Source organism: Narcine bancroftii, chromosome 3 (genome assembly GCF_036971445.1).
Source record: "Narcine bancroftii isolate sNarBan1 chromosome 3, sNarBan1.hap1, whole genome shotgun sequence".
NCBI lineage: Eukaryota > Metazoa > Chordata > Chondrichthyes > Torpediniformes > Narcinidae > Narcine > Narcine bancroftii.
The window spans coordinates 141,812,937-141,836,795 of NC_091471.1; the positions used below are offsets into that span (position 1 = coordinate 141,812,937).

Below are 23,859 nucleotides of genomic sequence, written 5' to 3' on the forward strand. Positions count from 1 at the left end.
ATGATCTAATTTATGACCTACCTCCACCTACCTGCCTTCTCCCCATATCCCCTAATTCCTCTATCATGTAAAAATTTATCTAACCGAATTTTAAATATGTTTAATGAGGCAACCTCAACCACTTCCCTGGTTAGAGAATTCCAAACATTCACTACTCTCTGGGAAAAACTATTTTGCTTCATCTCTGTCCTAAATTTACTCCCTCGAATCTTGAGACTGTGTCCTCTCATTTTAGTTTCCCTGGCCAGTTCAAAAAACCTTCCTACATCTATCCTATCCATACCCTTCATAATCCTATATGTTTCTATAAGATCTCCTCTCATTCTTCTGAACTCGAGCGAATACAATCCTAGATGATTTAATCTTTCATCATAAGTCAACCCCTTCATCCCAGGGATCAACCTAGTAAACCTCCTCTGGACCGTCTCCAAAGCCAGTATATCCTTCCTCAAATATGGAGACCAGAACTGGACACAGTACTCCAGGTGCGGTCTCACCAGTACTTCATACAGTTGCAACATTACCTCCCTACTCCTGAATTCAATTCCTCTACCGATGAAGGCCAACATTCCATTTGCCTTCTTAATAACCTGCTGCACCTGCAACCTAACTTTTTGCGATTCATGCACAAGCACTCCCAAGTCCCTCTGCACAACAGCATGCTGTAGTATTTCACTTTTAAATAATATTCAGCTCTTTTATTTTTCTTGCCAAAGTGGATAGCCTGACACTTACTAACATTGTACTCCATCTGCCAGACCTTTGCCCACTCATCCAGCTTAACTATATCCCTCTGCAGACTCTCCACATCCTCATTACAATTTGCTCTTCCACTCAATTTGGTGTCATCCACAAACTTGGCTACACCACATTTTGTCCCCTCCTCCAAGTCATCAATGTAAATGATGAACAATTGTGGGCCTAACACTGACCCCTGCGGCACCCCACTTACCACTCTCTGCCAACCTGAAAAACTCCCATTTATCCCGATTCTCTGCCTCCTGTCAGACAACCGATTTTCAATCCAGGCCAATATACTTCCCCGGACTCCACTTTCTTGTAACTTACTGATAATTCTCTTGTGCGGCACCTTATCAAACGCTTTCTGGAAAACCAAAATATACAACATCAACCTGTTCCCCTCTATCCACCGCACCCATTATATCCTCAAAGAATCCTAACAAGTTTGTCAAACAAGATCTTCCCTTTCTAAAACCATGCTGCGTCTGCCTGATTGAACCCTTACGTTCCAAAAGTTTCACTATTTCATCTTTAATGACGGCTTCAAGCATTTTTCCAACTACAGATGTCAAGCTAATTGGCCAATAGTTTCCAGTCTTCTGCCTACATCCCTTCTTAAAAAGTGGCATGACATTTGCTGTCTTCCAGTCTGCCGGGACCTGTCCAGAATCCAAGGAATTTTGGTATATGACCACCAATGCATCAACTATAACTTTTGCCATTTCATTCAGAACTCTTGGACCGGGTGATTTGTCTGGCTTTAGTACCATTAGTTTCTCTATCACTACTTCCTTTGTAACAACTATTTTATCAAGGCCCTCCCCAACATTCGCATCCTTAACTCTGCACTTGGGCATGCTGGACATGTCTTCCACCGTGAAGACTGACACAAAATATTTGTTTAATGCCTCAGCCATTTCCTCATTTTTTGCTACCAGTTTTGCTTTCTCATCCTCCAAGGGTCCTATGTTAACTCTGGCCACCCTCTTCCGTTTTATATATTTATAAAATTTTTTGCTGTCTGTTTTTATATTTTGTGCCAATTTACTTTCATAATTCTTTTTGCCATTTCTTATTACCCACTTTGTAACCCCTGTTGTCTCTTAAAGTTTTCCCAATCTTCCAGTTTCCCACTGCTCTTTGCAGCTTTGTACACCCGCGCCTTCAATTTTATACTTTCCTTTATTTCCTTTGTTAACCACGGTTGATTTTTCCCGCCCGTGCTGCCCTTTTTGCTGACTGGAATATATTTTTGTTGAGCATTACAAAATATTTCTTTGAAAATCCTCCACTGTTCCTCAACTGTTTCATCAATTAGCCTGTGCTCCCAGTCCACTTTGCCCAATTCCTCCCTCATCCTATGGTAGTCACCCCTGTTTAAGCATAATATATTAGTTTTAGATCTAACTATTTCCCCTTCCATCTGAATGAGAAATTCAATCATACTATGATCGCTATTTCCCAGATGGTCTCTGACTATTACATCATTTACTCTACCTATCTCATTGCACAACACTAGATCCAGGAGAGCATTTTCTCTTGTTGGTTCTTTAACATGCTGCTCAAGAAAGCTATCGTGGATGCATTCTATGAAGTCCTCTTCCAGACTCCCACGACCAACTTGATTTTCCCAATCTATGTGGAAGTTAAAGTCCCCCATGTCGACTGCCGTATCATTATTACATGCCTCACTTATCTCTCTATTTATTTCCTGTGCCACTAAACTATTGTTATATGGTGGGCAATAGATAACACCCACCAATAATTTTTTCCCTTTGTTATTTTTTATCTCTACCCAAATGGACTCAACATTATGCTCTTTAGATCTTGTATCATTCCTCACTACTGCCTGGAGCTCATCTTTGATTAAGAGTGCAACTCCACCTCCCTTACCATCCTGTCTATCTCTTTGCACCACATGATACCTTTGAAAGATTTAATTCCCATTTAGGGTCACCTTGTAGCCATGTTTCTGTGATGGCTACCAAATGATAGGCATGGGTACCGATTTGCACCTCAAGTTCACTAACCTTATTTCTAATACTATTATTTCTAATGATAATAAGTTTGTTGTCATATACATTTTTACAATGTTTATATGTACCAAAATTCTCATTGCTGCTGCCGCGGTTTGAAAAAAAGCAACAACTGCAAAACAACTAAAAAAACACTTAATTGTAGCAGCACACCGCCGCAGCAATCGGGCGGTGCTCTGGGCAGCAAGCACAACCAAGAGCCAGCAGAGCACGCAGTGGCACTGGCCCCAGCAAGTGAACTGACAGCTAAGACAGCATAGGAGCCAGCATCCCCAACATGGCACTGGCTCCGCTGCACAGCCAACAGATAGGGTCAGCGTGCGGGGAAGAAGATATTGTTATGTAGGAATGTACCTGCATGCGGGAAACCTGCTATTGTTGTGCGAGCAGTGATGTCAGCAAATGGGGGAAAACAGCAGGAATGCAAACTGTATAAAAGTTGGGCTTCAGCCCCAATAAACCAGAGCTACACCTGACTACACTCGTGAGTGTGTCTTTACTTCGAGTAGTGCGTGGCTATGGCATACTAAATACTTCACTGAATTGAAAAGGCAATAGATACACAAAAATAAATACAGTTATGCCAATGTAAAAAATAGTGACTTAACAATAGTCCTTCTGTGGTCAGAGCAATCCCTGATTAGTGTAACAAGGGGAGTTTAAAAGAAACAGTTCTTGAACCGAGAGGTGCTGGTCTTCAGGTTTCTGTACCTTCTGTTAGAGGAGGTTGGGACCAGAGTGATGGGTGTCCTTTATAATATTGGTTGCCTCCTTGAGGCAGATGCATTCAACGGATGGGACATATAGCCTATAATGGACCTGGCTATGATTTTTACCTTTTGGTGCCTTTTGATTTCCTAAATATTTGAATTTCCTAATGAGGTTGTGATGTAACCAGACAGTATATTTTGGACAGTGCACCTGTAGAAGTTTAATAGAGTATTTGATGACATAAACGTAGAGATGCAGGTGTGCCTTCTTCATATGTATTGTCTCCAGGAGAGGTCTTCTGAAATATAGAATCCTAAGAACATGAATGTAATAACCCTCTTCACCTCTGTCCCATCAATTCAAACAGATGTGTGGTTCCTCAGCATCTCCTTCCTAAAATTAATGATAAGCTTTTTGGTCTTGGTGAAGTTGAGAGTAAGATTGTTATTTTGGCACCCCACAACCAGATTCTTAATCTCTTTTCTGTATTTTCTCTCCTTCATTCCAGTTATTTGGCTGACAATGGTGGTGTCATCAGCAAATTTGTAGATCAAGTTAGAGCCAAACCTAGTTATGTTGTCATGAGTGTATGGGGAGTAGAGTACAGGGACTAAGCACATTGCCTTGAGGTGCCCCTGTGTTGATGGACACCATAGAAGAGATGATGCCACTGATTCACGTTGAGAGGAGTCCGTCGATGAGAAGTGGAGGATCCATTTGCAAAGTCCCAGATCCATTAGTTTTGTCATGAGTTTTGCTGGTATGATGGTGTTGAACACCGAGCTGTAATCAAGACTTAAATGTACCTATGGTATAGAACCAATAACAGCACTGATTTACTACAGCTTACAAAGAAATAAAGGATACACTCACTTATTTCTTTCAGCACATCATGAAGTCGACTTTCCTTTATTCTTCACTTGACACAACATTGCATTCTTTACCTCTCCAAACACCACCTAGCTAAACTCCTTTGACCTTCTCATTGACTCACTGCCACACGGGTGATCCAAACACTCTCATTCTCCTCCTCTTGCATCTGAGAACCGTCACCAGTATACTAATGGTTAACACACCTGCACATCTGCACTATAACTTCTGCATGTCACATCGCTTACAACATCAGCGGCAGCTGGCACTGCTCCCGACAAAGGTAAGTACGCAACTGTGACAGCACCCCCCTCAGCCTCCGAGCCATGCAAGGAGGCAACTGTTTGGAACCGTCTCACTACATAATGGCATGGAGGTCTGACAAGAAATCCACTCCCAAAATAGAATTTGCCATGTTTGCAACAGTGAAAACCCACCAAAAATGTTTCTTGAGACCAAAATCCAACATGAGTGACCTCTGGCCATATGTTTGAATATGAGAATCATTCGTGGCTGAATGAACATATGACATATTGGGGTGTCTGCATTCCTCTGTGGTTGGAGGGACCACTGAAATCTGTGTACCGGAAACAAGAAATTGAACACCCGAGAGATGGTCTTTGAGGAAAAGACAGCAACTGACATGCCCATGGACGGCAGTTGTCACTTCCTGACCGCCATTTGTAGAAGTCGCAAAGTGGCTGACAGGACCAGACAGCAGCACCAAATCTCTGATACTTTCAACAGATATGCCGCTCATCACTTCTACCACATCCATGACCATCACGATTCCAATCAGGTTGATGGAATGAATTCCGTTACATGCCCAAAGACTGGACCTGCGTAGTCAGTGGTGCCATTTGCTGCTCCAACTCAGTTACCTTCAATTGAGAAGGTGCTGGCACTTCACAAGGAGCAGTAAGCAGTTGTTTCAGCTCTGTTTGCTCCTTTTGACTAGGGGAAGAAGCCAATCCTTCTATCTTCAATGCCGAGGTTGTGGACAAATTAGGTTGGCATAATCCGCCAATCAAAAGACACTCACTAAATGCTCTTGAACATGATGAGGTAAACATCAAAGGAACCTTTGTTTCCAAAAATTGCCTTCAACAGGGTCTGCTCCAGCTGGCCTGCACCACCTTCTCAACATCTGTGACAGTTGCCCATCGCCTCGGCCATCATCAGCTAGTAATTGGGCAATATGAGTCCCCCTAAATGGTTGAGTCTGCTGCATAATAGCCACCTTATGCATGTCGTATGGGAGATTACCATCCGGATCCACTGAACATCCTCCACTTCACAAGCAATCTGCTCCGGAAGATGCTCCACAAGTAAACCGTACTTTGTCTTCTGACTCATCTCATTGAGGGCAGAGAAACACGGTTCAAGGATCATGAACCATACTAGTGCATAATTAATTAATTTAGTTTGACCTCCCCAACTGCTCCTGTAAGGGGTTTATCCTCATCACCATCCATTTTAAGTTAGAAGGTCCTGTGAACTCACGGAGTCACCACTTGTAATGGCACTGGGATTTACCACAACTGACAACGAAATAAAGAATACACTCATTGGTTTCTTTCAGCGCATCATGAAGTCGACTTTCCTTTCTTCTTCACTAGACACAACATTACATTCTTCACCTCTCTAAACACAACCCAGCTAAACTCCTTTGACCTTCTCATGGGCTCACTGCCACACGGGTGATCCTGACACTCTCACTCTCCTCCTCTTGCAGCTGAGATCCATCCCCAGTATGCTAATGCTTAATACATCCGCACATCTGCGCTATTACTTCTATGCGTCACTTCGCCTACATCGTCAGTGGCGGCTGGCACTGCTCCTGACTGCAAGTATGCGACCACAACAAAACTTATAGAAATATATAAAATTATGAACCAGATAGATAACATAGAGAGTAGTGAATCTGTGGAATTATCTGCCAAAGGAACCTGCAGAGGCTGCCTTATTTAATATATTTAAGACATAGTTAGATGGATTTTTGCATATACTGTAGTATGGAAATTAAGGGTTGGATAAAAGGAATGTAAGTGGAGTTGAGTCCATGGTCAGTTCAGTCATGATCTTATTTCATAGTGGAACAGGCTTGAGAGACCTCATCCTGGTCCTAGTTCTTATGTATCTGGTGGTGGAATATGTTTTGAATGTCGTGGAAATTGCGGAGAATGATCTGCTGAATATAAAGGCTGGTTGGTGGAAGGTGAGGATTAGGGCAACTCTATCCTTTTCTGGAGGAGAAGGAGTAGGAGGGAGAATGGATGAGATGGTCAAGGACTGAAGCCATGGTTCAGCAAGAAAGAAGACATTCAAGAACACACTTGCAATCCACAACCAGCTGGTCCTCAAGCTGTTTGAATGTAGGTGCACTGTTTGCTTCTACCTCAAGGCGGAAAATTTCTCAGCTACATCCTTTTTACAGAGAGTAGGGTAAATCCAATGTTGTTAATGACCACCCCATCAGTTTACTCTCAGTTATGAGCCAAATGTTGGAGTTTATAATTGACAGTGCTGTTTAGTTGCATTTACTTTCAATAGCTTTCTCATTGGTGCTCAGTTTGCGTTTCCGCAAGACCATTTGGCACCCGATCTTACCGAGAGTCAACAAAAATATGAGCTGGCTGTGACATTGAGGCAACATTTGACTGAACGAGCGATGAAGTTCCACTAGAACATTTGAAGTCAGAGGCAATATGGGGGCCTCTATCTATAAACTGGTACTATACCCAGCTCAAATGAAGATGGTTATGCTTGTTGAATTCAAAATCTCTCAGTCCTTGGATAACTTTGCAGGAATTCCTCAAGCTAGTGACCTGTTCCATCTAATTGCTTCATCAATTACCTTTCTTTCATTGTTTAAGTTTAATGTTTAATCTTATTTTTCACAAAATCACCATGAAAGGTTCTCTGCAAACAGGTTTCTCGAGCATTACAGACAGCCATATATAGAGCACAATTTACAGAGTACAGGATTACAGTGAAAAGGAAGATCAATTAGCACCAAGCAAGAGCACTCTTTGGGGTCCAGGAATAATGGCTGCAGGAAAGAAGCTGTCTTTAAGTCTGTTGGAGCATGTTTTCACACTCTTAAGCCTTCTCCCAATGGGAGGAAGGAAATAGAATGTGAACTGTGTGGCTGCAACTGTCGGCTCAGTTAAAATTCCCCAGATTTTGCTCTGACTGGTATAGACTCTTATGGTCATAATTCTGCTCTTCTTGCAGAAGGAGCGTAAAGTCAAATTTCCTATTGAGCTCATTTATCTCCAACTATTCCAGTGGAAGCAAATGAACTCAAGAGGAAGTGGAGAAACTGAAGTTATGGAGAAAATGAGGCTGCCGCCTGTCACCGTGCCTCATTCTTGCCCAATTGTGTAATATCCTTCTGCTCAGGGAACCGTGAGCTCCTTTCCACTTTCCTGATTTGGATCACTAAAATGTAGCCTATTTTCTCTCCTTTTTAGTAATAGAATCTGTTCTTTTTATTTATTATCTGATATTATTTGACGAGGTTGTGGCTATTGGCTTAAAAAGGTCCATGCTGGTCCCAGCGGCCTCAGCACTCATGCAGGGCAGAAATGATGTCAACTTGTCCATTGTTTTGCCCTGCACTGAGAGCTCCTGAGCATGTCTCTGACTGCAGATTCAACCGCAACTGCTGGCTCTGGTTCCCCTGCTGTGTGGGTGGGCCACCACAAGGTTTCCTGAAGTTCCACATTTTTTTTTCCCTCCATTAAAAGTGATGTATTAATGCTGACTGTTGTCATTGAATGATTGGACAATTGACGTTACACGTGGTTAAGAAAAGCTAATTGCAAAATTGATTATAGTAAATAGGAATGGAGTGATATACTTGATTGATTGATGTGTATTTATTTGCACACTCAGTAAAATTAAGTACAAGCTAAATATAATATATGAATAGCTTGTATCACAAAATAAGAACTTGCCATTGAGACTTGTGCAGTTGATGGATTGAGGTCTACAATTGTGGTCTAATTAGAACAATTTTACAGTATATGAAATCCAATCTATCTTGTTGATTTCAAGTCCATGGACGTCAATAAAGTAATAACATAAACAAAAAGCAACACTCATAGACCACACAACCTGCTAATAGTTCCAGCTCAAAAATATCTTTCTCAAGTGATACATTTGATCCAGAATATAGCCCTGAGCCCCACATCTCACCACTTCTGCTTGCCCTGGCCAGCTCAATACCAGACTTCACAGGCAGCCTTTCCACACTGAGCCTTGAGGAGAAAAGGTTTCTAGCAAATCTGTGCTGTCAGCAATGTATCTCTCCATTTAACCCATTTTATCATGGATTCCATCTTGTTCTTGGGAATGTATCCTCGACATGAATCAATGTACTAATGAGGAATTTGGGTCAAAGTTTGTTACACATTACTATATTTTATCTTTATTTGTTCCAGAATGTATTGTCATTATTGCATTTAATCTCTATGACCAGAGAACATGTTGATGGAAAAAATCCACTGGTTTAACGTAGATGCCAAGGCAGTGATCTGATGGCTACAAATGATATCAAAAAGCTGAGTAATTTTAAAGATAGTTGATGCTTATTAGTATCAAACGAAAAATAACCATGGATAACAAGTTCTTTTTGGTTTATTTCAGATTTCCTGCATCTGGTATTTTGCTTTTCAACAAATATAAACATGTAATTGCTTATTTTAGAATTAGGATGATATTAGACAAGACATTAGTTGTCAGTAGTGAAACAAGTAAGTCTGCAGGTGCTGTGATTACAGTAACTACACAAACGTGTTGTAGAAACTCAGCAGATCCCAGTGTCCAGAGGAGGCAAAAACCTTTCATACCTTTCAGGCCAGAGTCATTCGCTAAGGTATGAACATAAAGCTGGTGCCTGAATAAAAAGATTGGGGGAGAAGAGAAGAAGGGGCAGGGGGAGGAGCATAGGCAAACTGCCAAGAGGCTAAAGATGGACTTGGATAGGAAGGCAGGAGAGAAAAGCTGAGAATGAATCGAGGGATGGGCTAGCTCTGTGAATGCAGAGCTGGAAGAAAGGAAACAGAGGGATGAGGAATGTGAGAGGCAGTGTGGGTGGGGTTGTGGGGGGACTAATGGAAACTGGAGATGTTAATGCCATCTGGTTGGAGGATGCCCAGCTGGAATATAACCATATAACAATTACAGCACGGAAACAGGCCATCTTGGCCCTTCTAGTCTGCACCGAACCAAGTACTCTCCTCTAGTCCCACCTCCCTGCACTTTGCCCAGAACCCTGCATTCCCCTCCCATCCATATACCTATCCAATTTTTCCTTAAATTACAAAATTGACCCTGCCACCACTACTTCCATACACCCACTACTTTCTGAGTAAAAAGTTCCCCTTCATGTTACTTCTAAACTTCTGCCCCTTAACTCTTAACTCATGACCTCTTGTTTCAATCTCTCCTACCCTCAAGGGAAAAAGCCTATCCATATCTTAAATACCTCTATCAAATCACCTCTCAACCTTCTACGCTCCAAGGAATAAAGACCTAATCTGCTCAATCTTTCTTTGTAATCTAGATTCTGAAATCCAGGTAACATTTTTATAAATCTTCTCTGCACTCCCTCAACCTTATTGATATCCTTCCTATAATTTGCTGACCAGAACTGCACCCAGTATTCCAAATTTGGCCTCACCCATGCCTTGAATAGTCTCAACATCACCTCCCAACTCCTGTATTCTATGCTTTGATTTATAAAGGCCAGCATACTAAAAGCCTTCTTCACCACCATACCCACATGAGATTCTACCTTCAGGGAATGATGAACCATTATTCCTAGATCTTTCTGGTCCACTGCATTCCTCAATGCTCTCTCATTTACTACGTATGTCCTGTTTTGATTATTCCTTCCAAAATTAAGCACTCCACACTTTTCAGCATTGAACTTCATCTGCCATCTTTCATCCCACTCTTCTAAGCAGTCCAAATCCTTTTGCAGTGTTTGAAAACCACCTTCATTATCTACAATTCCACCTATTTTAGTTTCATCCACATATTTACTAATCCAATATACCACCCCATCATCCAGATCATTAATGTAAATGACAAACAACAAGGGACCCAATACAGATCCCTGAGGCACACTGCTTGTAACTGGCCTCCAGCCTGACAAACAGTTAACCACTACGACTCTCTGACATCTCCCTTCCAGCCACTGTTGAATCCATTTAACTATCTCAAAATTAATACCTAGCACCTGAATCTTCCTAGCTGACCTTCCATGCGGAACCTTACGAAATTCATAGAGACAACATCCACTGCTCTACCCTCATCAACATTTCTAGTCACTTCTTCAAAGAATTCAACAAGATTGGTCAAACAAGACCTTCCATGCACAAATCCATGTTGAGTATTCCTGAATAGACCCTGTCTCTCCAGATACTTACCTACTACAGACATCAAATGTACAGGCCTATAATTGCTAGGTTTGCTCCTAAGGTGAGGTGTTGTTCCTCCAGTTTGCAGTGGTCTCACTATCAGGATGAGAATAGGGTGGGAACTAAAATGGGTTGCCACTGGGAGATTTCTGCTATTACACCAAGCAGACAAAGATGCTCAATGAAGCCATCTCCCAGTCTGGGTCCAGGCTCTCTGATGTAGAGGAGACCACAACAGGAGCACCAGATACAATGGATGACCCCTGCAGGTTCACAAATTAAGTATTGTTTCACTTGGAAGGACTGTTTGAGGCTTTGAATATTGTTGAGGGAGGAGGTTTGTGTGCAAATGGAGCATTGGTAGTTACCAAGGCAACAATTGATGGAAAGTGATGAGCGAGTCACAGAGGGACTGGATCCTGCTGAAGGTGGAACAGGAAGGAGAAGGGAAGATATGTCTGGTGATAGGATTACATTGTAGATGGCGGAAATTGTGGAGGATGACGTGTTGGATGTGGAGGCAGCTGGAGTAATAGGTGAGCACAAGGACAGTCCTGTCCTTGTTGTGTCTGGGATGGAGGATGCCAGGGCAGATGCATGAGAAATGGAAGATTAGCTGCTGAGGGCCATTTTTTTTTAAGGAGATCTCGGATGATCTTGCATGGAAAATTTTATCCTGGGAGCAGATGCATTGGAGAGGGATAGATTGAGAGAAAGGACTAGAATCCTTACAGGGGGAAGGGTGTAAAGATGTGTAGTTGTGGTAACTGTGGGAATTGTTGTTAAGGGATGATTTAATACATTTGGGTAATAGCAGTGGTGTCTAAGAGATAGGAGTTTTGGAGAGGCATCATCATTTGGATCAGAAGGGGATACTGGTCAAATGATTGGGTTGTGTGAATGGGGGCTTGGATAGGTGATTGGGTCCTGTTGTGGAGGGAGTGTCATCCATGTGATTTGGCCCTGGTTTAGTTCTGTAACAAAGTGTGCAATAAAGAGAGAGAATGGAGAGCAAATGCCAAGCAAAAACCTTAGAGGTATTATTTCCAAAAAGAACTGGCACTTTGAAATCCCTGCAAATGTCTGATAAATTTGGTCCCCTTTAATTACCTCCAATCAGGACTCACCACTTTAGTTCAGGTATGCTTTACTGTGACTATGTCATTGGCAGGCCTTGATTGCACTCAAAACATTTCAACATGTTGAAGCAGACATTGCTTGCTGCTGAACATCATTGTGCAAACCTTGTACCCTCTTGTTGAAAGCATGCCATAAACAGAGATCCTGAGTTAAAAAGTTATGCCCACATCAACTAGGTTTTAGATATAACAGTTACATTGCACTGTGTTGAGGAACTTCCAGCCCATTACATGTAATCAGCAGATAGAACTAAATTTAAAACTTTTCATTTTAATAAGTTTCAAGAAAACATTAATTTAAAGAATTATTAATTTGCATGATCAAACTGAATTTTGCATGCCTGAATAAAGCATATTTTCTTCAATGCCCTTTTAACGTAATAATTAGTGCTGAGTGTGTTGATGTAGGCAGGAATTGCTTTGCAGGTGATGTAATTAACTTTTGCACTCCCAGGCAAGGAGGCAAATAGAACTTTACTATTTGTCACAATACAGAGGATAGAGGTTTTTAATGTGCTTTGTAGATGAATAGGTAATATCCAGAGTATTATCCAACAGGTCAGAGAGGAAACTGCTCTGAACAAAGGATAATCCATGTGCTTGCTCCTGAAGGGTAAGTCATTTCCCCATGTCAATCAAGGTGAGCTCACCCACAAGTGCAATTGATTCTTTCAATCACCGTGCCTATTTTGTACATACTAGAAATTGGCTCCTCCAGCCAGCTGCAGTATAAAGTCTGCCATGTGGAGCAGCTCTGCCTCTTTTTCTCCTGTGAATGAACCCTTGGTCCACTCCAGTTGCAATCTGTGGGTGATGCTGGAGAGTTAATTGCAAGGTGTGTGCCAGTACAAGGTGGGAGGGCTGTTGTGGTGCATACCCAGAAAGAACTGTTGTGCCTTATTCTTTGAAACCAGTGTGATTAGATTCTGTAGTTAAGTAGGATACTGTGCCTGCTAGTTAGAGGAGGGTGGTGGATACTGTTTGTTTCATCTGCACATTTAACTGTGGGAACTGTGATTAGCATTGATCTGTGGTTTTATGTGTGGAAACTGCAAGAAATAGCTGTAGCAATTATTGATTGTTTAGTTGCGTCTGATGCATATGAACTGTAGGTGATGGCCTTGTGTGTGTGATCCTCATTGCAACTTCCCCCACATGTAAAGACCCTTGTTTGTGGTTAAAATGCATTCAATATCATCACTTCTTGAACCCTCCAAACTTGTAACCCACAACACAATAGGTAGCCAACACTTTCAGTCTCAGTGGAGATGAAAAGAATTGACAATGTGGTTGAGGCACGATTGGATGGGTATGATCTTTGGAACCATACCCATACAAATAATTGCCTTCAAGATTCCACAGTGTCTAAACTAACAGAGGAACATGATTCTCTGTCAGTGCTGAGAGGAAATGCAAAATGTGAATAAATGACTGTCCCATTTTGACAAGATTATTTTGGATGAAAAAGATTATGCATTAGTGCATACAATAACTATAAAGTAGAAATGATGCTACTTTGCTTAGTGTTTCTCAACTTGGAAATAAATATTTCTCCTGGAAGCCTAATTTATGGTTGCGATCTAATACTCAGGATCTGGCACAACTAGTAGAGAAAAATTTATTGCCTATTCCTAATTCCCCTCATGCCATCTTTTTGAATCACTGCAGTCCTTTTGGTGAATGTATCCCCACGTTGGTGTTAGATTGATACGCAGGGATCTATTTCAACATCCGGCTGGTGAGCAAGTTGAAGAGGAACTTGTAGTATACCAAGCACCTTGTACCCTTGTCTTTTTGTTGATTAAGCTGCCAGACCATGCAGCCACTGTTACATTATAGTCATTGGAACTCAGCATGGAAACAGGCCCTGCAGTGTAAATGTATATTTCATTGTCAACCAAAATAATATTTAAAAAAAAAAAAACAGCAGTTTTTAACAGGAGAACTATAAACTGGAAGATGGATAGAAAATCTAGAAATAAATGCATCTGTTCATTTTATTTTACATTCATAGACATGACTGGGATTGCATACTCTGAGTGCATAGTTTGCTTCAGTGTACAGACAAAATGCCAAGGATTGGTTTCTTCATATTTCTCAAATCTGTTCAACAGATACTGGTTACAGTATTAATGTGATGGTTCTCTAGTTCATCATCATCAGTTAATATTATTGGCATTTTTTTCTCTGACAGAAAATAGAACTCTCAGCTCCCATCCATCACTTAAGATGCTTCAAATATACTTTTTCTTCTTCTACTCAAAGATTTACTTTCGCTTAAAAAGTGTTTATGAAGCCAGAATCTATGTAGGACTTCAATATTTGAAGACTTATTGTTTCAATAACACAAATGTATGGAACACTTGGAAAGGCTTACCGCTTTTGAGATGATCCTCATGCTGGCTTTTGTTCTTTCTGAATTCTTGAAGTTTTTTTTTCTGTGCACCATCTTTCATTCTGATATCTATATTGAGTTCAAATTAAGAATTTAGCTAATTTTTTTCATGGTATCTAGAAGTGATAGTTTATTAGCATAAATTTAATTCATGAAATGTAACCACTAATGGTAATCCTGAAGCAGTTAGAATAACATAACAAAGGTACACTGTGCTCAATGAATGCTTCATTATCATTCTCATCAATTATACTTTATTGGGGAAAATTAGGAATAGATGTTAAAAGTTTGAAGGCAGAAAATTGGACAAATAAAAAATAGATTCTGGCTGTTCATGTAGTACATTATGAATAATTGTTTACTGTTAATTTCACTGTTATTGGATTATCATGAAAATAATCTCAACTGTCTCCTTTTGAATCTCTAACTATGTTGTCACCCATCTACTCGGGCCTTTTTTATGTAGTAACTTTTTGTGAGGTACCTTATTTTTGGGGATTTGTAAGGCCACATCTCCTGATTTCCCCCTTAACCTCATATTAGTGCAAACATCTCACATGAGCTTTGTCAAGCACTTTTCCCTTCATAGAGCAGGATTGTTGTCTGAAGAGGGTGTGCAAAATCATTGAGGACCCCTTTCATCCTGCACCACAGCATGCTCCCTTTGGGAAAGAGATACAGGAGTATCAGAGCCAGCACCACCAGGCTGAGAAACAGCTTCTTCCCATGGGCAGTGAGAATGCTAAATGACCAAAGGAACTGCTCTCACTAGATTCTCATATTCCTGAAATAAAATATATTTATCTATTTATTTGTATATGTGAATACTAGTCCTGTATATTGTTTATCTCTAGGGGGCGGTGAGGAAAACTGGGTGGGGAGTTCTGAACCTTTTGTCTTGTTATTATTCAGCCTTCTGCGAAGTTTAATGAAGAAGCCAGTGCAATAATTTTCTAGCTGGACTCTGGGTGACAGTAGTGAGCAAAATAAATGGCCTCAAGGCGTTCTTGCGAGAGCTGGTCTCGGTGGCTTCCATGTGATACTGGAATCACTACCCCTCACTCAGTGCCGCTGCCACCACCAACACCTCCCACTCAGTGCCGACCCAACCCCCCTGCTCAGCACCAACACAACTACCCTCACTCAGCACCGTCATTATTTCCCCCCCCCGGCTTGGTGCCACCACTACCCCTGAGCTCAGTGCCACTGCCACTATCCCCTTTTCAGTGCTGCCATTACCCCCTTCTCAGCACTACCACTGCCCCCGCTCAGCACCCCTACTAACTGCCCCACCCCGCTCAGCACCCCCAGTAACCCCCCCACCCTGCTCAACACTGCCTCTAAATTTCCCCCCCCCCCCCATGTTGTTGTATGGGGGAGGGGGGGCACTTGGGATGGGAGCACTTAGGATGTGGCCTGGAGGCCAAGGAGGCGGCAACCTGAAAATTTTGGGAATCACTGTTTTAATCTCTTCAAATCTACATTTACAGCAAATTTTAATCTAAAGGAAATGTTCTCAACGACTAGATTGCAACTTTATAAGTGCAGACAATTTTTCTTTAATAATTTGAAACATTTTGGATCAAATGACCAGACTTGAATGCAATTTAAAATGTATAGTTTTAATTATTAATTATTCACAGTAAATAATATCATCCTGGATACTGGGAGGAAATGGATTCCATCAGAAGTAACTAAGCAAGCAAAGGTGGCACTCAAGCATAGGGACATTGTGGGCAAGGGAGGAATGGTCTTGGTCTTGCGGCCAGTAAACCAACCTGGAACCAGGCTGCTTCGTCTCGTAGAGACATAGGCTCTTGACAGAGGAGATATGTCGGCAGGAGGAGTTGGCTAGGTACGCAAAGGCCATCACTCAGGCAATGGCAATGGACGAGGGAGTGGAGAAAAGGAAGATTTTTCTGGAAAGGGCTGTGGGAGATGGAGACATTCAGGGCTTCACCATCAGGGCTGTATACAATATTTTGCCATCTGCCATGAATCTCAGCCAGTGGTATAGAGAGGATCCCATATGGTCCCTCTGCCTGACTTCAGCAACACTAAAACATATTTTGGTGGGCTGCAAGACCAGCCTTATTTAAGGCCAATACACCTGGCATCATGACCAGGTGCTACAGTGTCTCACAGCCGGAAAATCGGTGGACAAGTGTAAACGCTCTACCTCTCCCTTCATCCCACTGGCTGTTAACAGCATTTGTTCAGGAAGGTGAGGGTCAAGCCGGAATCACTACATCAAGGACAGACTCTGGGCAGTTCAGCAAGGCACGTGATTGGAAGATGGCGGGAGACTTAGGCCAGAGGCTCGGCTTCCTGAATGAAATCGTAGGAGCCAACTTCAGACTAGACCTTGTGCTATAGTTGGCCTCACTCCCTCTCATTTATATAATCGAGCTTACAGTGCCTAGGCTGTAAGGATTCAGTGGAGGAGGCCAATGAGCACAAGAAACTGAGGTACCCTGAGCTTGCGGATGATGTGCAGCAACGTGGCTGGAAGGCAATGGGCCGACCGGTTGAAGTAGGCTGCAGAGAATTTGTAGCCAGATCAACATCAAGGCTACTCTGGGAGTTGGGAATGTAAAGAAAGATATATCGACAAGCAGTCAAAGATCTCTTCAGCACTGGTGAAAAGGGTAGTCAGGATGAGGAGAAAGGATTCCATTTTGGCCCCTAAGTGAGTGAATGGCATATAGGGGTGAGCCTAGGACACCGGGATTCACTGCTAAACCCTCCAGAGGTGTCGTGGGTCTATCAGCGAAACACTGAAGGAAGGAGGGTGCCCACTTGATAACCCAGAAGATGCCACCACTCACTTGGCTTCCCTGCAGAGTCTAGGCAGCAAGTCTCAGGAGTGCATCTAGTCTTAAATAACATACCATATATTTTAAATTATTTACAGTAAATCTTAAGTCTTATTTTGATTTATAATACAAAATATAAATTTACATCCTTAAATTATTCCTGTTTTACAAAAAAACCCAGGTTATAATCATCTGAATTTTAAAGGTTTTTCTATTTTGTCTTTTACTGGTTGAATTCCTTTAGCGTCATTCCAAGATTAATTGCTCAGGACCTCACTGTTCAGTAATCGAGGAAGCAGATGACTGTATCTGGTTTCCAGCTGCTGCCACTGATCATTGGGAAAGTAGTCGGTGACAGTGACTAAAGTAATTTCTTCTTCCATCAATCCTCTCAGGTTTTTATGCACGGCATTTGCTGCATTCAACTAAATAGTGGAGACTTGGTTGCTGAATTTTCAGAAAAGATCAATAGATTTTTAGATATTAATGGAATAACGAATCCAAGTTTAATGCATGAAAATAGTGCTGAGATAAAAAGAGAATCTATGATAAAGAAGACAAGGGAAGGTGAATGGCCCTTTTGCCTTTCTGTTTTATGATTCAATGTTCTTAATGGGAGATTATGCATGCATCATATTACATGTATTTGTTAACCCTGGCTACGATTACTACAGAGGCCAGCTCAATAAACAGTAAAATAAAGGAAAATTAATAAACAATGTTTTCATGCTTGTAAAACATTGTCAAAGAAAGCAAAACATAGATGTAAATTTTGTAAAATAATTGGTGACCTTTCAAATAAGTGCGTGTCATCTTTCTGTATATTTCTTTTTGGTTCTCTCTCCCCGAAGCCCTCAACCCTACATCAGATTCTCCATATCTGAGTCAATCCTCCCTTCCCCCAATTCCTTTGACAATTCATAGCTAACCTACCTTAGCCCTTCCTCTATTGTCTGAGGCTTACTTCACTTCCTCCCCTATTTTCTTTATAGGAGAGGTAACAAAGGCCTGTGTTTTTTTTTTTTGATGACTTTATTTAAAATTTTATAACATGAATACAATAGAGAATTACATTTAAAGAAAAAAAATTAAAATGGTATGATTACAATATTACATCAGAAAACTACACAAAATAACCCCCCCCCCCCCGTTAATTGTAACACAATATTAATAGTCTAACTTAAAATTAGTCCAACCCTCCTCCCCCCCCCCCAATAAAGAGTGAAGAGTTAATAAAATTAACAAGGATAGGCCTGTGTGAGGGTAACATAGTCTCCACCCTCAATAACCAACCTACACTCAAGCCATTTGGCCTTGTGTTTGTTTAATAAAATTTCCAATCTAGTTGGTCTCAGTCTAGTTAATGATAGAAACTTAAAACAAAAGATAAATAAAAGCATGCTGAATTTTGTGGGCATACATTTTTCTAGGGTTCCCCACCTTCCAAACAGCTATTCTATATAGAACATTTTCCAAATTAAAATGCAAGCACTTTTGGTACCTGAATTTATTTGTGATTATGCCTGGAATGGAGTGTCAGGTAATACGACCATTTTTCATCTGACATTTTAGCATGGGGTTGCACCCCACTGAGATCTGGAAGCTGCATAATTTTTCATTATTTAAGTCCCAGATAGCCTTTGAATTTCAGCAGTGAGAGAGAGTTTTAATGTGTTTGCGAATACAACTGTTTACTTCAAAATGTTTATTATTTAAGTTTCCTTTTCAATAAAAGGAACATTTACTCTTCTAAGATTGAGGGGGGATTTGATGGAGGTGTTCAAAATTTTAAAAGGGACAGAGAGAGTCAATGTGGATAGGCTTTTTCAATTAAGAGAGGGGTATATTCAAACTAGAGGCCATGGTTATAGACAATAGGAGCTGGAGTAGGCCATTTGGCCCGTCGGGCCAGCACCACCATTTTAGATCATGGCTGATCATTACCATCAGTAATGATGGTAATTTCCAGCCTTGGAAAATTATAAGGGGAACATGAGGGGAAATTTCTTCACGCAAAGGGTGGTTGGGATGTGGAATAAGCTTCTGGCGGAGGTGGTTGAAGCAGGGACGTTATTTACATTTAAGGAAAGACTGGATAATTACATGGAGGGGAGAGGATTGGAGGGGTATGGACCAGGTGCTGGTCAGTGGGACTAGGAGGGTGGGGATTCGTTCTGGCATGGATTAGTAGGGCCAAACTGGCCTGTTCTGTGTTGTATATGGTTACTTTTAACTAGGTGTTCCTCTCTGAGCTTCTGAAGAACAGAGGTAAGCCCTTTACTCATGAAGTACTGTTGATTGGAGACCTTGCACTTGGTAAGGCTCATTTATGGATTGGAGCTGCTGCTACCATTGTTATCATTAGTTGAGCAGTGCTCAGGGAGTGGACAACTGTAATGGAAGATTTAAACCATGTTTTTTACTTTTGCAGCCTTTGCTTCTGCAAGGTTGAGAACCTGCTTGTTTTTTAGAATCAGGAGACATAAGCTAAATTCCACCGAGGGGCCAGAGATGCAGTTATCTGATGAACGGACATCTGTGTACCAAGAACATTTAATCTTCCTGCTTGTTTTGGTCACAGACTGTCAGAGGCCTAGCCTTGATGCAAAATAAACCATTGTATTCAAAGTGATAAGCTGAAAATTATGTTATTCGATAGAAGCCTAGCATGCTAGCTTGCTCGCTTATCTTTCTTACTGTGCTGGGAATAGGTGCTTGGGTAAGCAGTTTTTGGGTAATATAAGCCATGGTCCTGCTGCTGAAGTTTGAGACTCTCCGAGAGGTGGCAACATCTCTCAGCAAGAAGAAGAACTTCTAGTGTCCAGCCAACGTCCTGGTTGGGGGAGGTGGAGAAACTTCTACCGGCGTCCTGACAACCTACTACAAGTGTGCAGTCGTTGCCTCGCTTCGGTAGTTGGGACCAGTCCAGGCGTTGATAAGTATAGTTGGGAAGGGCTTGCATATTGTAGTTTGAAATCAGCTTTTCAATTTTTAATAAAGATTTGTATAAACTGAACTTCTCTCGGTGTGTATGTCTATTTTCTTTTGGTAGCTCAAACACTGTGATCAATCTAAAACAAACAAAATGAGAGGTATAAGTTTACCCAAGACAACAACTCAACAGTGCTCACAGTTGCTCATTTCATATTGCCATCATTTTTCCATGAGTGCTGAGGCTCCCGATAACTTGTGTGGGATTAAACTTCACCTCAAACTATGGCTCACACTGTAATGGCAACAATGTCTCTGGTATGCACCCACAGAGAGCGAGGAGTGGAGACACAGTGCTCCACTGAGTGGTCCAACCGCCCAGTTAAACCTCTGTTGGCTCCATTCTGCCTTTATACGGCTTGTTAAAGGAGCCGACGGTGTTTTATTTTAAAATCCTGGGACCTTGGAGTCTCGGCTCAGTAAGGCAGTGCCTATGTTTGGCAGTGGCCAGAGGGTGTGGCAGACTCTGGGGAAGAGGAGGACTGGCGCAGGGCACCATAAAAAGGGGAGATCACCCCAATTTCAGAAAGAGAAGCAGAGGAGATGACCCATGGGATGATGACCACAGTGGTAGACCAACGAGGGGCTCTAAGGCTGAAGAACTGGCAGGTGGCTGGGTTTTGTTGATTTGAGGCAAGGTGCCCATGCAAGCTGCTGGTGAATGCAATCAAGGGACTCACACCAATCTGGACTGCTGGATACTGGCACGAGATTGGGGACCAGATTTCAGATTCAGATTTATTGTCAGAGTACATACATGATATCACTTACAACCCTGAGATTACAATCTCTTACTATCCTGCGGGCAAGGCAGAATTATAAATTATTGGTCGTGCAAAAAAAACTGTACACAATGTACACATGTAAACAAATAAACAAATGTAAACAATTGTCCGCAATAGAGAGGGAAAAAACAAATAATGTGCAAATGTAAGAGTCGAGCCCCTCGACTGAGGTTGTTGTTGAGGAGTCTGATGGAGGAGAGGTAACACATGTTCCTGAACTGGTGGTGTGAGTCTTGTGGCACCTATACCTCTTTCCTGATGGAAGCAGCAAGAACAGAGCATGTATTGAGTGGTGTGGATCCTTGATGATTGCTGCTGCTCTCTGATTGCAGCGTTCCCTATAGATGTTCTTGATAGTGGGGAAGGTTTTGCCTGTGATGACCTGGGCTGTGTCCACTACCTTTTGCAGGACATTACACTTGGGAGTATTGCTGTCCCCATACCAGACCATGATGCAGCCGGTCACACTTTCCGCCACACATCTGCTGAAATTTTCCAGGGTTTCCAATGTCCTGAGTAAATAGAGACACTGGTGTGCTTACTTCACGATGCCATTAGGGTGTTGGGTCCAAGAAAGATCCTCTGAGGTAGTGACTCCCAAGAACTTAAATTTGCTCACCCTCTCCAACTCTGATTTCCCCCAATGATCACTGGATCATACACATCTGGTTTTCCCTTCCTGAATTCAATAGTCAACTTCTTGGTTTTGGTGACACAGTGTGAAGTTGTTGGTGGTGCACCATTTTGCCAAATTTTCATTCTCCCTCCTGTATGCTGACTCATTACTTCTTATTATACAACCTACTATCGTGGTATTGTCAGTGAATTTGTAAAGGGTGTTGTGCCGAGCACACAGTAAAGCGAGTAGAGCATGTATCAGGACCAAGATGCGAGAGGGTTCCGATGGCGCTGAAGGCTTCGTGATCATGTCAGATCTGAAGCTTGGGTTGCCGATGGTTTGGACTAAAGACTGTGTGGCTGCCGGAGCACTGGAGGTGAATATGTGGACACTCAGTGACTCTGGGGATTCTTTCATTTGCTTCTTTTCTCTGACTTTAAGGAGCGGCAGGCAACCTCTGCTGATGGCAGATCTTTGCTTGCCTTATGGTAGGGTAAAGTAAATTTTGTGAAATATTACACCTGCTTTATTACATGATGATAAAGGAATCTTTAATCTTGAATGAGATGCCTTGGTGATATGATTATTTGGAGGAATCCTTCAGTTTGTACATCAGGAGGAGAGGATTGTTGCCTTAGGTCAATGGTTTTCAACCTTTTTATTTCCACTCATATACCACTTTAAGTATTCCCTATGCCGTCAGTGCTCTGTGATGAGTAAAGGGTTACTTAAGGTGATATGTGGGTGGAAAGATAAAGGTTGAGAACCACTGTCTTAAGTGAATAACTATTGAAGCAGAGGGTGATGGAGAAAATGCTTGGAATGAAGTCATATAGGGGTGCAAGGAGTACACTATTATGGTCTGTAGGAGCAGATACTGATTTTGGTAATCTTGTGAGTCCTAAGAACAATCGATATCCATTCAACAAAACACATCCACCCAACACCATCACATATTGTGAAAAATTTGGTGGCATTATTAGTTCTGTCATAATACTATAATTTTTGTAGATATCTGAATTGTGTGAATGAATAGCTGAATACAGTGCCCTCCATAATATTTGGGACAAAGACACTTTTTCCCCCCCCTTTATTTGCCCCTGTGCTCCACAGTTTTAAATTTGTAATCAAATAATTCACATGATTAAAGTGCACATTCCAGATTTTATTAATAGGTATTTTAGTACATTTTGGGTTGAGTATGTAGCATTACAGCACTTTTTATATGTGGCCCCCTCATTTTAGGGCACTATAATATTTGGGACATATTGTTAATGTAGTCATGTTTAGTACTGTGGTATATCCTTTGTATGCAATGCCTGCTTGAAGTCAGTGATTCATAGGTATCGCCAGGTGGTGAGTATTTTCTCTGGTGATGTTCTCCCAGGCCTCTACTGCAGCCATCTTCATCTCCTGCTTTTTTCTGGGGGTTTGTCCCCTGAAGTTTTCTCTTCAGCATATGGAAGGCATACTCATTGGCATACTCAAAGATCAGATGACTGACTTGGCCATTCAAGAGTTTTCCAGTTTTTAGCTTGGAAAAACTCCTTTTTGGGATCATTGTCTTGTTGTTGGATGAAGTGACATCCAATAGGTTTGGGGGCATTTGCTCGAACTGGAGTAGACAGGATGCTTCTGTATACCTCAGAATTCATTTTGCTGCTGCCATCAGCAGATACATCATCAATGAAGATAAGTGCACCAGTACCTGTGGCAGCCATACATGCCCAGACCATAACACCCCCATCACCTTGTTTCACAGATGAGGTGGTATGCTTTGGATCTTGGGCATCTCCTTTAATCCTTCACACTTTGCTCTTGCCCTGATATAGGTTAATCTTGGCCTCATCTGTTCACAAGAATTTCTTTTACAGAATTCTGCATGCTTTTTTAAATACTTGGCAAACTGTAATCTGGCCATCCTGTTTCTGTGGCTAACTTGTTTTGCATCTTGGAATGTACCCTCCATATTTCTGTTCATGAAGTTTTCTGCAGTCGGTAGTCATTGATACATCCACACCTGCCTAATGAAGATTGTTTCTGATTTGTCAGACATATGGTTGGAAATTTTTCTTCATGATGATGAGAATTCTTCTGTCATCAGCAGTGGAGATCTTCCTTGGAACATTAGTCCCTTTGTGATAACTGAGCTCACCAGTACGCTCTTTCTTCTTCATGATGTTCCATAGGTTGATTTTTGGTAATCCTAAGGTTTGGATCCTCTTACAGTTTTATTACTGTTTTTCAGCCTTCTTTGACTTTCATTGGCACAACTCTGGCAACCAAAATGGCAACTATTGACTCCAAAGGTGATCAAAAGCTTAG

The 23,859-nt window shown here is 41.6% G+C and overlaps 2 long non-coding RNA genes across 4 annotated transcripts in view; one reads left to right on the top strand and one right to left on the bottom strand.

Annotated features, from left to right (window-relative positions):
* The window catches only part of LOC138757631 (uncharacterized), a 47,847-nt gene that overhangs the window by 14,404 nt on the left and 9,584 nt on the right, over positions 1 to 23,859 (bottom strand). Inside the window, exon 2 of the long non-coding RNA XR_011353768.1 lies at positions 14,306 to 14,392. This is a non-coding gene — a long non-coding RNA (uncharacterized lncRNA). The remainder of the gene's footprint in view (positions 1 to 14,305; positions 14,393 to 23,859) is intronic.
* Positions 11,223 to 23,859, top strand: part of LOC138757633 (uncharacterized) — a 146,533-nt gene continuing 133,896 nt past the window's right edge. For all 3 annotated transcript variants that reach the window (XR_011353772.1, XR_011353770.1, XR_011353771.1), the window contains exons 1-2: positions 11,223 to 11,325; positions 12,487 to 12,541. This is a non-coding gene — a long non-coding RNA (uncharacterized lncRNA). The remainder of the gene's footprint in view (positions 11,326 to 12,486; positions 12,542 to 23,859) is intronic.